The sequence below is a fragment of the Oryctolagus cuniculus genome, chromosome 1, assembly GCF_964237555.1.
Source record: "Oryctolagus cuniculus chromosome 1, mOryCun1.1, whole genome shotgun sequence".
NCBI lineage: Eukaryota > Metazoa > Chordata > Mammalia > Lagomorpha > Leporidae > Oryctolagus > Oryctolagus cuniculus.
This window is the reverse complement of record NC_091432.1, coordinates 126,386,828-126,401,040: the sequence shown is the minus strand read 5'-3', so window position 1 is coordinate 126,401,040 and position 14,213 is coordinate 126,386,828. Positions and strand designations below refer to the sequence as shown.

At 46.3% G+C, this 14,213-nt stretch overlaps 1 pseudogene; it reads left to right on the top strand.

Annotated features, from left to right (window-relative positions):
- LOC100355101 (large ribosomal subunit protein uL10 pseudogene) overlaps window positions 1–14,213 on the top strand; it is a 43,199-nt pseudogene that overhangs the window by 8,570 nt on the left and 20,416 nt on the right.

Below are 14,213 nucleotides of genomic sequence, written 5' to 3'. Positions count from 1 at the left end.
GTATGAAAAGTATAAAAATATCATGGGATGTTATTCAGTTTTACAAAAGAAGAGAATTCTGAAACATGTTATGACATGGATGAAACCTAAAGCTATCATGCCACTTGAATTAAAAAAGTCTAACTATGTTTCCATGCATATGAGGTACTTAAAGTTGTCAAATTCGTTAAGACAGAGTAAAACAGTGATTGCCAGGAGCTGATTGGATGGCAAAGGTTGAATTCTTAGTTATTGAGCACAAAATTTCCATATGGAATGATAAAAATGTTTTGGCAGTGGATGGTTGTGATAACTGTACAACAATGTGATGCATTTATTTTTTTCAAGATTTATTTATTTGAAAGGCAGAGTTACAGAGAGAGAAGGCAAGACAGAGAAAGAAAACTTTCCACCCATTGGTTCACTCCCCAAATGATTCTAACAGCTTATACTGGGTCAGACCAAAGCCATGAGCCTAGAACTCCATCCAAGTCTCCATGTGGGGGGCAGGAGTCCAAGTCCTTGGGTCATTTTCCATTTCCTTCCCAGGCATAACAGAAGCTGGAATGGAAGTGAAGCAGCCGAGACTAGAACTGGGGCTAATTTGGGATGGTGGCATTGCAGCTGGAATATCCCTGGGGAAACACTGCGTCCTGTGCCAAGTAGGAAAATCCAGCACAAAAGCAATAATTCCAAAAATTCTCCATTTTTTTTTGCCATCCATTCTGTTGACTGTATCTAGAGTGATTCATCAGGAGAGCTCTAGGATATGCAGCCCACACTAAACAATTCTGCCATCTCAGTGGGTCTCATGTTGCTGCCTTGGCACCCCCGCCCCAGCCTAGAGAAAAGACCGTTGATAAGAAAGACCTACAGACCTACAGACATTGGAGTAGTGCATCAAGCCCCTGCCTGGGATGCCAGCATCCCATATAGACACAGGTTCAGGTCCCAGCTACTCCACTTCCTATCCAGCTCCATGCTAATGGCCTGGGAAACACAGCAGAAGATGGCCTACATGTATGGGCCCCTGTCCCCAGTGTGGGAGACATAGAAAAAGCTCCTTGCTCCAGGATTCAGCCTGGGACAGCCCTAACTGTTGCAACCATTTGTGGAGTGAACCAGCAAATAGAAGGTCACAGTCTCTCCCTCTCTCTGTAACTCTGATTTTGAAATAAATAAAATAAATCTTAAAAAAAAAGACCTACCCAGAGAACAGAAGCAAATAAATGTTTCAGATCCACATTCACACTATGGCAAACCACCATTATCATGAAGGTTTATATGCATATTGTAAATTTAAACAAAAAAAGAAGAGAGAAGAAATGTATCCTGAGTTCCTGGACCACAACACACCATTATCAATGAAAATATAAAGTCAATACCCATCTATGTATTCAGCAACTTAAAATATATTTTCAAATCACTCAAAAATTAAAGAAGAAATTACAGTAGATTTATAGAGTATCAGACATGAATAATGAAGAAAGTCAATATGCCCGAATTTTAGGTTGCAGCTAAAGTAGTAGTTGGAGGGAATTTTGTACGTTTAAATGTTAAAGCTTTAAATACATAAATTTAAAAATAAGAAAATCTAAAATCTGAAGTTTGCTTTTCATTAATGAGTTATGCATTCAATCACAAATCTAGACCAAGAAATATAAACCACAAAGGAAATAATAAAAATTAAAACAACAATGCTTGACACAGAAAAAATATAAATGAATCCATAGAGATTTTCAATAAAACCAAAAGCTGATTCTGTAAATCATATTAACAGAATAAAAAACTTGTGATGAAACTTCAAGAAAAAAAGATAAAAGGAAATGGAAATAGAAAATTATCAGCTCAAATACATTGAGTCAGTCTTGGTAAAAATTAGAACTCACAAGGTAGCATTTTAATGTTAAATAATGAGAAATTTTCAGTAAAAGTTTTGTAGTCGCAAGTGGTTTTTAGCTGTGTGGTATAAAGTTTTCAAAAATGCAACTATTTGTTAACCCTTAGGTTGTCATAAAATCACTTTCTTGGCTTACATGGAAGTAATATTTTTCCTAAGAGGTTTTAAGCAAAAGGATGGAGAGAGAGAGAAAGAGAGAGAGAGAAAATCTTTCACTGCTAATTTAGTTCCCAAATGCCACCAACAGCCAGAGCTGGATTAGACTGAAGCCAGGAGCTGAGAACTCAATTATCTCCCACCTGGTGGCAGGGACCAAGTACTTGAGCCATCACCTGCTACCTCTCAGGTTGTGTATTCGCAGGAAGATGAAATCAGAGAAGGAGCTGGAACTGCAACCAGGAACTGCAATACGGGATGCAGGCATCCTCAGCAGGATCTCTCCTGCATCAGGTACCAACCCCAGTTTCTTTCTTCTTTATACTGTCTTCGAGGGCAGATTGTTTAAAAAAGATTTATTTGGTTATTTAGTTAGTTAAAGGACAGACTGACAGAGAGGGAGAAACAAAGAATGATCTTCCATCTGTCTCACTCCCCAGGTAGAAAGTTCTGGGCCAGGTCAAAGCCAGGAGCCAGAAACTCCATCTTGGTTCCCAACGTGGGTGGCAGGAGCCCAGGTTCTTGGGCCATCATCTGCTGCTTTCCCAGGTGCATTGGCAAGGAGCTGAATTGGAAGCAGAGCAGCTGGGACCAAAACCAACGCTCTGATATGACATCACAAGCAGTGGTGTAAGCTGCTGCACCACAACACTGGTTCCCAGAGGATAGATTTTTAATGTAAAAACAGATAGATCTTAAAGTAAAAATGTTCAGCTAATTTTAGCTTGTAATATAATGTTTACCCAACCTGGACAATGACCATAAGAAATAATCTAATTTGTCGCATAACCAACCATGCTGTTAACATGTGAAAAATAATAGTACAGAAAACAATCCATCCCAACTAAGCAGTATTTATCCCACATATGCAAAGTTTTAATGAGATAAGCTAGCAATTTACTGCATTAATAAAGGAAGAAAATGCTATGATACTCTAAAGAGGTGACAGAGAAGAGTATGATATAAGTTAATGCTCAGTTATTATTAAAACAAGCTCTTAGCAGAATAGAATAGAAGGAAACTTCCGTGACCTGATTAGAAATTCCTCATTAGCCCCATCTAACCACTCACTGCACCCATGTTCTAGATCTTGTTCCCTGTCCTGTATTCGGGGACATTACTTCTGCAATTCCTCTTTGTCTCCTCCATCACTCCTCTCTCTCTCTCTCTCTCTCTCTCTCTCTCTCTCTCTCTCTCTCCATTATTTTGAGTACATTCTCCTGCCCCGCCCTTCATAACTACAACTTCAGTTTTCTGATCTTACTGTAACAAAACTCTAAGATATATCAATATTCACTGTGTAGGTTTCTCTCTCCCTTCTCTCTTCACCTCTGTCATTCTTTTGAAAATGGCCTCCTCAATGCCCAGAAGCTATCCACGTTATTACATTCTATGAATGATTAATTCTTACAGCCATTGCTTTTGATCTGTGTACAGCATTGTTGTTTCTATCTACCTGAAAGGCAGAAAGCAGAATGAGAGACAGAAAGAGGGAGAGAGGGAGAGAGGGAGAGAGAATCTTCTATCCTCTGACCATTCCTCAAATGCTGGCAGCAGTTAGGATTGGGCCAAGCTGAGGCCAGGAGACCCAAACTCCATCTGGGTCCCCCCCGTGGGAAGCAGGAACCCAAGCACTTGAACCATCAACTTGTTGCCTCCCAGGATGCATTAGGAAGCTGGAATAGAATCTGAGAATCCAGAACTTGAACCAGAACTCCAATATAGAATGCAGGAGTCCTTAGCCTCCTCAACCCTCTACACCACTATGCCCTTCCCTGTTTATAGCTTTTTATATAAATGTTCACTCATTTCTTGTTACATAGTCTTCATCTGGTTTCCAGAATGCCACAGTCTCCTGATTTCCCTCTTAACTGGCAGTTCTTTCCCCATTACCTTCACTGGTTACTCACCTTCTCTGTAACCGTCTTGGGACCCCATTGTCAGAATTAATGATCTTATATATGACTGTTACAGCTGATTTGCAATGACTCTAATAATTTCAAAGCTTTGTCTACCTCCAGAGTTCTCTCACAAACACCATATTTCATCCCCAATGTCATTCCAGCATCTACACTTGGATGTCCAATCGGCATTTGAAGCTTTTCAATCCCAGAGCTGGCTCTTGCATTTCTCCCCCTAACCCACTTAAACTTGGGTTCACCCTTCCCAGCTGAGAGAAGGTGATCTGTTTAGTTGTTTAGGCCAAAGCCCAGAACATTCTTCTTTGTACTTTGTTTTCTCTCAGAAAACCCATCTAACGCCAAGGAGTCCCGGAATGCAGTCACTTCTATATCTCACCTTTTCCACTGCTTTGAACCTGGGGTGAGAATTTTTCTTCACCTTGAATGTTCGTCCCCCAAATGTCTTCAAGGCAAAGAACTACAGGTCTTTGCAGTCTTTCCTCAACTATCATCTCTTGATATTGCAGCTCAAGCCCATTAGCTCTTTATCTTCTTCTCATAGCACTAATGAGTGTTTAACATGGGGTCAGAGCAGGCTGTGCCAAAGAATGGCAGCTTGGCACACGGGAACGCCAGGCTGAAGGCGACTGAGCAAACTCCAGAAACCACCAAAGCTGCAAAGAACTCCCACGCCCTCGCTCCCCTAAAGCAGGTCCTGAAACCTTGCTGAGCTCCTGCCAACACAGGTCACCCAGGGACACAGAGGAAAAGCGGAACGGTGAGCCTAGATAAGTTCCCTTGTGTTAGTTATCATTAGCTGAAATCCTCATCCTCCTATCGCACTCCTGGACAGCAGTCCTCAAAAATCCAGCTTTCTCCATTTCATTCTGAAAGCTCATGGGCCATGTAAAAGTTCCATTAAATAAACGGCTCACTTTTGTCTTGTGACTCTGTCTTTTGTTATAAGGATCTCTAAAGTGAACCTTGCAGAAAAGGAATCTTTTCTCCTAGGCAATGCTATGCAAACATCATACCTCGTTAATTTATTCTTTATTTGTACCTGTCTCCTTCTGTTAGCATGTGGGATACATGAGGGAAGCCATGTTTATCTGTTTTGTATGTTGTTTATTTCAAGCATCTAAACAGGGTTAGTCCTATGAGGGGTTGTCTGTAGATAGGTGGGATATGAATGTCTGTTAAGGATTTTACACAAGCATGTATTTATTTTCATGAAAGTGCGAAGTTCAGATGGGAAACACAGCCAATTTATGAAAGCAGTTCCTAAAGCCTGGGAAAAATGGAAGCAATTAGGAACCTTTTCTGCCACTTCCAGGTTTATAGACTGTCACAGTTATCTATGGCTGTGTAACAAACCGTCCAAAAGCTGAGTGCTTTGAGATAATCAGGCCTGTGTTGGGGATTCTGTGCGTCAGTCGTGGCTACTCTGATTCAGGCTACCCTGCCGTGATTCATCTCTGCTGGACTCTGCTGACCGGATTCGTGGGGGTTGGGTGATCTAGAATGCAGCAAGGCCATGTCTGACCGGCGGGAGGCCGGCTGATCTGAAAGGGACCTTCACTGGACTGGCTCGTCTCTGTCAGTCTCTGCAGGTGGCTGCTCAGTCATCAGCAGGCCCACCTGGACTCCTACACAGGGTGGTCCCGGGGTTCAGGAGCACAGCGGGAGGAAGCAAGCCCTGAACCCCTCGAAAGCCCGGGCTCGGTCCCGTTTGCAGACATCACTCTGTACAGGAAAGCGAATCGCGGTAGAGCCTGGTTTCAGAGTGGGAGGCCCTCAGAGTTACACAGCCCCGGGGGCAAGGACAGGGAAAGCGGAGAGTTTTGCCATTTTTAAAATCTCTTCCACAAACCTAAGCAATGATGTCTAATGACGCTTACAGAAATATGTCACAGAAATATAAATAGACATACATACATACACATACGAGAGGTCTTCAACAAGTTCACAGAAAATGTGTATTATGAAAAAACTATACACAGATTTCAAATTGTTTGCTACAAAACAAACTTATCTTTTAATTCTGCTTTTTCCCATGAACTTTCTGATGTGCCGGGTGTATATGTTGTGAGTAATAGCACAGATATAATCACCTGGATGTGGGGAAGAGACCAGAATAAAGCAGTTGTTGAAAAGTATTAAAAAAAATAATAACTAGGACCCGGCACTGTGGCGTAGCCAGTAAAGCCACCGCCTGTGGTGCCAGCATGCTATATAGGTGCTGGTTCAAGTCCCAGCTGTTCTACTTCCAATCCAGCTCTCTACTATGGCCTCAAGAAGCAGCAGAAGATGGCCCAAGTCCTTGGGCCCCTGCACCCACATGGGAGACCCAGGGGAAGCTCCTGGCTCTTGGCTTTGAACTGGCCCAGCTCAGGCTTGTTGCGGCCAGGGAATGGAAGATTTCTGTGTCTCTCCCTCTCTCTCTCTTTGTAACTCTGCCTTTCACATAAATCAACAAATAATTTTTAAAAAACTAACACCATATTAAAAAGCCCTATGTGATGTGACTAACATGGTGAAGGGGAACCAAAACAGAGACCGAGGCTGATGGTGCGCTAGCTTCCTGTGGCCTGCTCTCAACTACCCGTCACCAACAGGTGATACCTTTAGACAGCAGGTTCTGTTTGGGAATGGGGAGCTAAACCATATTTCACATTCAAAAACTAGCGAGAGTACAGAAAGGTAGGTTTTCGTAGGCAAACTGCACAGTAACATAAGATAGGAGGGTGGATGAATGAGAGGAATAAGGCCAGGGTAGCCACAAGGTCACCGCTGCCACCTCTCTCCCTGGGTGAGATGGAAGCGGAGCTAATTTTATACATCCTTCAGCTTCCAGGCTTTGCAGCTGACTCTGAACTGAGTCTCTCCTATTCTTAAAACCTGTAGTGATAGAAGTTTCATATCCTGCTTTGAACACCCACTCATCTCTCAGAGCTCCAATCAGTCAGTTTTTTCTGAGGTCTAGCCTATATTTGTGTTGCTGCAGCGGGCTAATTTCCGGTGAGTCACTGACCTCTGTTGAGATGGTGAACATAATAGGCCCCATGATATTCTTTCCCCGATCAGATAGAACAGGCTGAGCCCCCTTTACATTTCTGCACATCTCCCTTGAAAGACCAAGACAGACCAGACAGAACGCCAGGGTCTGACCAATAGCATGAGCAGAGAAAGGATCAGAGCGTTGCCGGCTTTGTAGGCAACGCACACACTTATTAGTACCGATGGCTTTTACCTTGGATTTTTTATATAGCTGCACTGTATCACAGCCTCACTTGTTACCTGCGGTCTCTACCATGTCAGACGTCCTCGTTGTAATCTACAGGCAGGGCCAGGAGACTCGGCTCAGAACCCCAGATCCGAGTTTAAGTTCGGGTTCTACCTCTTCTTTATTGTATGACCTTGGCCAAGAGGCTTAAAAATCTCTGCCTGACGCTCTGCATTGTCAGGATAATAAGACCTAACTCTCACCTCTCTCAGACTCGATGGAGGGGATTTAATAAAATAATGTACCTGAAAAGCACCTTGCAAGCTATAAGCCCATAAAGCCACATAAAGCAATAGCCCTATTCACAAACTGCTCCACCAGCCACCTTGATCACGGTCCTGTAGAGCAGGCTAAAAAATGCTCAGAATTGCAGCATCTTTATTCCTGGGCATATTTCGAAAGTTTATCTGTAAACCGTTATTTGTAACTTGGAACATTTTTTTTTTTTTTTACAGGCAGAGTGGACAGTGAGAGAGAGAGAGAGACAGACAGAAAGGTCTTCCTTTTTCCGTTGGTTCACCCTCCAATGGCCAATGCGGCCGGTGCACCGCGCTGATCCGATGGCAGGAGCCAGGTGCTTCTCCTGGTCTCCCATGGGGTGCAGGGCCCAAGCACTTGGGCCATCCTCCACTGCACTCCCTGGCCACAGCAGAGAGCTGGCCTGGAAGAGGGGCAACTGGGACAGAATCCATCGCCCCAACCGGGACTAGAACCCAGTGTGCTGGTGCCGCTAGGTGGAGGATTAGCCTATTGAGCTGTGGCGCCGGCCGGAACATGTTTTTTTAATATAAGTATTTCAATGAACTGTTCGATCTTAAGGCACTCACAAAACTACTATTTCATTCAGTGAGCACTAAACAGCCAACAACTGGGTGTGTGCTGTATTAAGGGCGGGAGATGCCAGCATACAGTCTCCACTCAGGGAACCACAAAGGGGAGCATTCAGGAAGTGACTTGTGCAATCGAAACTTGTTGCCAACAAGGCATGCACTTGTGCTTTAGGATCCTTTAGGATTCCACTGCGCTTTATGACCCACAACAAGCACAGGACGAAAACTCTTTTCATGTCCTGTGGAAAGTCCTCCAAAGTTGCAATCTTCGCTTGTTTTCTCTCAGTTTTTTTTTTTTTTGAATTTTTTTTTTTGACAGGCAGAGTGGACAGTGAGAGAGACAGACAGAGAGAAAGGTCTTCCTTTTTCCATTGGTTCACCCCCCAATGGCTGCTGTGGCCAGCGCACTGTGGTCAGCGCACCATGCTGATCTGAAGGCAGGAGCCAGGTGCTTCTCCTGGTCTCCCATAAGGGTGCAGGACCCAGGCACTTGGGCCATCCTCCACTGCACTCCCTGGCCACAGCAGAGAGCTGGACAGGAAGAGGAGCAACGGGGACAGAATCCAACGCCCGGACCGGGACTAGTATCCGGTGTGCTGGCGCCGCAGGTGGAGGATTAGCCTAGTGAGCCGCGGCGCCGGCCCCGTTGTATCTTACAGTTGTGCTGTGCCTGGGACTACCAAAATGCCTTAGAGTTTTTCCAAGGCATCAGGGCAGATGTGTCCCCGTGGGTTTCTCCACACTTCTGTGACTCGCCCTCCCTTGCATTACCTGCACAACAATCATGCATTGCCCAAGTTCCTACTGGTCCTCACTTTTGTTAAATGGAACATTCTTTCTCTTTTGTCCTTTGCAGGGCCTCCCAAATAGCCCAAATATAACCGAAGATGACAGGGTGTCAGATGAATTATCCTTCCTCCTGTGGAAGACACGGGTACAGAGACTTAGAGTGGAGAAAATGCTCAAACCTTTTTTTCAAGATTTATTTATTAATTTGAAAGTCAGAGTTACACAGAGAGACAAAGAGTGGCAGAGAGAGAGAGAGAGAGAGAGAGAGTGAGAGGTCTTCCATCCACTGGTTCACTCTCCAGCTGGCCACAATGGCCGGAGCTGTGCATATCCAAAGCCAGCAGATTCTTCCAGGTCTCCCATGTGGGTGCAGGGGCCTAAGCACTTGGGCCATCTTCCACTGCCTTCCCAGGCCACAGCAGAAAGCTGGATGGGAAGTGGAGCAGCTGGGACTCAAACCGGTGCTCATATGGGATGCCGGCAATACAATTGGTGGCTTTACCCACTAAGCTACAACTCTGGCCCCAGATGCTCAAACCTTTAATGAACCAGAGGTCAAGGGATGAAGGGTGTCAGAAGGGACAGGGATAGACACAGTCTAACAACCCCATTCCAGAGGCTGGGGGAGTTGGAGGAAGGATGAATTAATTTGCTGGCAGTAACAGAACAAGGAGTGCTTTTGCAGACTGAGAGATACTTGGCCAAGAGTGAGAGAGAAAGACCACATTCCTTGAGAAGAAGAACTGGAGATGTGGAATCTTTGAGGGAAGTTGGGAAAATAACATTGAAATCACTTGCAGCGCAGGAATTTGGAATACAAGGAGAATTTCAGATAACAGATGGTCTAAGTTCCAGACAAGAACAGGAAGGGTGGTGGAGAGAGGTAGGGGGCGGGACTAGAGCAATGTCTGCAGGAGGGATTTGGAGATCTGGCCTGAGTGACATGGGCTGATCTTGGCAGCATTCATTTCTGCTGGAATGAGGGCAACAGGGGCAGGACACCCCTGGGCCAGTCCTGTGGATTGGTTTGGCTGTGGCTTCATGACCCACGGACACCAGTTGGAATTACTCTGTAGATATGTTCAAGCTGAAACTTGCAACAGAAATTTAAGATGCTCTGCTGGCCTAATGGGTGACAAGGGAGGCTTGTCATCTCTTTGTCACAATCTCCTGTGTTGCGGAAAAGACAGTCCTGTAGTTGGAACAAACCCAGCCTGGAACAACAAGAACAACAAAAAGCATATTTGGAAAGTGGAGTGAGATTCCTGGATTTAGGAATCTAAATAAGGGCAGCTGCACCCCTCCCTTGCAGGAAGTTCGTTTTGCCCAACTAATCCTGCTTGGCCAGCTCACAGTTACAGCCAAGGACTCTCAACACATTATTCTAATTTATATAGAAGGAAATCAGCGGCAACACTTGCCACTTTATTATCACCAACAAACTACTTGTGACATGTCTCAAAATTGATTGTGATACCACTAATCGGTACAGACAGTTGAGAACTGCTTGCATCACAGAAATGGGGGCCCAAGATTGTCCCTGGGGAGTGTAGAGATTACAGCTTTTCCCTTATGGTCTTCTGCAGACTATCCCGAGGTTTCCAGGTGGAAAGATAGCAGTCCTGTTGTTTGTACCCCTATTGCCTGGACTCTGTGTGGTATCCACACGTAAAGATCAATTCATGGTTTCAGATTAGGTCTGGTCCACATCTCCCATGAGATGCCTTGGCTCAAAGCATCTCTGGAGACTCAAAGAGGCAGAGAAAAAGGGAAAGGGAGACTTCCATCTGCTGGTTCACTCCCCCAAATATCTACAAGGGCCGCAACTTCACTGGGCCGAAGGCAGGAGCCAGGAACTCAATTCCAGGCCTTCCACCTGCTGGCAAGGACTCAACTCCTTGTGCCAGCACAACTGCCTCCCTGGGTCTGGAGTCAAGAGCTAAAATCAGGCTTGCTGACCCCAGGTGTTCTGATGTGGGATGTGGGCATCTCAACCTTCACCTTCACCTTTAGGTCAAATGTCCTCCCGTGCAGAGATTTCTAACTTTCATGGCCGTTCTACAGCTGTAGCTGCTCCACTACGATACCTCTGACCCCTGCTTCATGGGGAAGCACTTTATGGGGTAAGGTTAGGTGTTGTCACCGTGATTTTTATGTCTTTGTGTTTGGGGCACTGTGAGGCAGGCTAATGGCACACTATCCTCCTTGTCAAATGTTCGCTCATGCTATAAGGAAACTGCACACAAGTTCCCCAGCACCTGAAGATATTCCAGGGAGCAAAGCAGCTCACATCCTGCTGTAGTCAATCTGCTGCTGGGACACATGGCCGGGGAGGGGAAGGAGCCACCAGGGCCATGCACCAAAAACCACAGGTTCATCTTCCCTCTCTACTGGAGGACATTTCAGTCCATTCTCTCCATTTTTACATTCGAACTCCATATTCCTTGAACCTCTTACATTGGGAGAAAGTTAGGTAACTTTCTTCCACATCTGTGAGCAGGAAGCTCTGAGAGTTCATGTTAATTTGGTGTTACATGCTCTTGATGGTGTCATTTGAATGTCCAAATTTATTCTTTATGACTTGTTCTGCCAGTTTGGGTTGAAAATGCATTCACATCAGCCAGCGCTGTGGCTCATTTGGCTAATCCTCCGCCTGTGGCGCTGGCACCCTGGGTTCTAGTCCCGGTTGGGGCACCTGGTACTAGTCCCGGTTACTCCTCTTCCAGTCTAGCTCTCTGCTGTGGCCCGGGAGGGCAGAGAAGGATGGCCCAGGTGCTTGGGTCCCTGCACCCCATGGGAGACCAGGAGAAAGTATCTGGTTCCTGGCTTTGGATCTGCACAGCACCCACCATCGCAGCCACTAGGGGAGTAAACCAACGCAAGGAAGACCTTGCTCTCTGTCTCTCTCTCACTGTCTATAACTCTTTCTCTGTCTCTCTCTCTCTCACTGTCTAACTCTGCCTGGCAAAAAAGAAAAAAGAAAAAGAAAATGCATCCACATATCCTTTATTCATCCATGAACCCTCACCCATTCAGTTTAAAGGTGGTGGGGAGGGCCAATGCTGTGGCACAGAGAGTTAAAGTCCTGGCCTGAAGCGCCGGCATCCCATGTGGGTGCCAGTTCTAGTCCTGGCTGCTCCTCTTCCTATCCAGCTCTCTGCTTTGGCCTGGGATAGAAGTAGAAGATGGTCCAAGTCCTTGGGCCCCTACACCCACGTGAGAGACCCGGAAGAAGCTCCTGGCCATTGCAGCCATCTGGGAAGTAAACCAGTGCATGGAAGACCTCTCTCTGTGTCTCTACCTCTCTCTTTTAACTCTGCCTTTCAAGTAAATAAAATAAATTAAAAAAAATGTGGAGGGGATCTCTTCAGGGCCAGCAAAGGAAGAACTAGAGAGAGCTATCTCCCAGTGTTCCATGGATCTTTCTGGCTGCTGTGTGCTATCACTGTTGAGAACCATAGCACTGGCCTGTTCCACTGAGAGGACTTTGCCAGCCAGAATCCCTGCTAGCTCCACAGTGGGGCCCCATGCTCTGTCTCCAAGGTTACTGCTGCCGAGTTTGTAGGAACGCACTCAGCCGCTTTGCTTCGAAGCATGCCGCGTGACAGGTGGCTGGTCCTGAGGAGCCTGCCCTGTGGCTGATGCTGCCAGATCACTTCTGCCCAGGATGCCTGGTTCTGAACAGTCTCCACTCCGACTTCATTTTCCTTACGAGGCTGCCCTTCCCTGCCACCTAACCCTGGGCTGGTCTGTCTGTGCTCGTAACCTGGAATCCCAGAGCCTGCTCACTTTTTTGAGGCAGGCAGGCAGGCAGACATCCATGTAAACAGCACCACACTGGTACTACCTGGGGGATAAGAGATTTGCTAGGGAGTTTGTGACTATATCTTCTGGTGTCATGAAGTTCCTTGAAGATCTCAAGATGGGGAGGCAATCCCGGATTATTCAGATGAGCACAATGATTGCAAGGGTCCTGACGAGTGGGAGACAGGTGAGTCAGAGGCAGAGAGGGAGGTGTGACAGCTGGAGCAGAGGTCAGAGAGAGAGGAGAGTGAGAGAGAAAACTGAAGAGGCTACACTGATGGCTTTGAAGAGGGAGGCAGAGGCTACAATCACAGGCATCCCAATGGCTTCAGAAAGGTGGAAAAAGAGACCAGAAATTTCTTCTCTGAGCCTCCAGGAGGCATCAGCCCTGTCCACACCTGAATTTAGCCCGTTGAGATGATTCTGCACTTCTGACCTCCAGGACTGAGAGATATTAAAGGTGTACGGCCATAAGTCACTCTGTGCATGGGAATCTGTTAGAACTGCAACTGGAAACTAAAACACCTGTAATACCCCTGCCATGCTCAACACAGACAGAGTCTCACGGCTCCTAGGCACGGTGCTTTGTGAGAGCCGTTTCTTGAGATGGCTGCTATAGAAGCAGCTACAGGAGCACCCTGCAGAAAGGCTGAGCCCCTGGGCTTGGCAAGGCTGCCTCCTCTTCCCACGGGCCCCACGGAGGCCATTGCTTTCTCAGAACCAGAGGGCAACTCTCATGACTACTGGTCTTGTGCCCAGTTTCCTGGGAGGACAGGGTATGAGTGCACCTGGATTCTATTCCCAGAATGCCCTGCCTGGAGGACGAGTTTGGCTGCCCCAGCACCTGGAGGTGCTACATCATCTGTGTCACTTCTGGAGCTGAGATATCCACTGGGTTTCGGGGGCTGAGCCTCTTCCCCTGCCCAGGACTTGGGAACTTCTATCTCTTTTACCTCTTCTACTTCTGTCTCTCTACCTCCTCCACCGTTAACTTTACTCACTAACAGTAGCTACTGGGGTTTAAATGTCACCACTCAGGGAAGCAGCCTCTAGTATCCCTGGTTGTCTTGACCCACCCTGTACTCCCTTCTATCCCACTTCCTGTAGTTCCTTCTCTCATGTCAACACCTGTGCAGGAGCCTTCTCTGCTCTATGGTAAGGAAATCAACGTGCAAGTCCCACAGCCTCCATGTGACCAGCTTGAGTTCTGTTGAGTAGTTGGCAATCGGGTTGAGTTGGGGGGAGGGCATTAGCAATTTGGGGGTCCCAGATGACCTTTTGTGCAGGGTTTTGTAGATTTTTAGAGTTATTACTCCTTGGAGTGAAAGTTAAAGCACCATGGGCTAAACCCTTGCTTGCAGTGCCAGCATCCCATATCACAACAGCAGTTCAAATTCTGGTTGCCTTGCTTCCAATCTAATTCCCTGCCAATGCACCTGAGAAAGCAGTAGAAGTGCTTGGATCCTTGCCATCCATGGGGGAGACCAGGATGGAATTCCTGGCTCTTGGTTTAGACCTGGTCAAGGCTCAGGTGTTGCAGCCACTTGGGGAGTGAACCAATAGATGGGAGC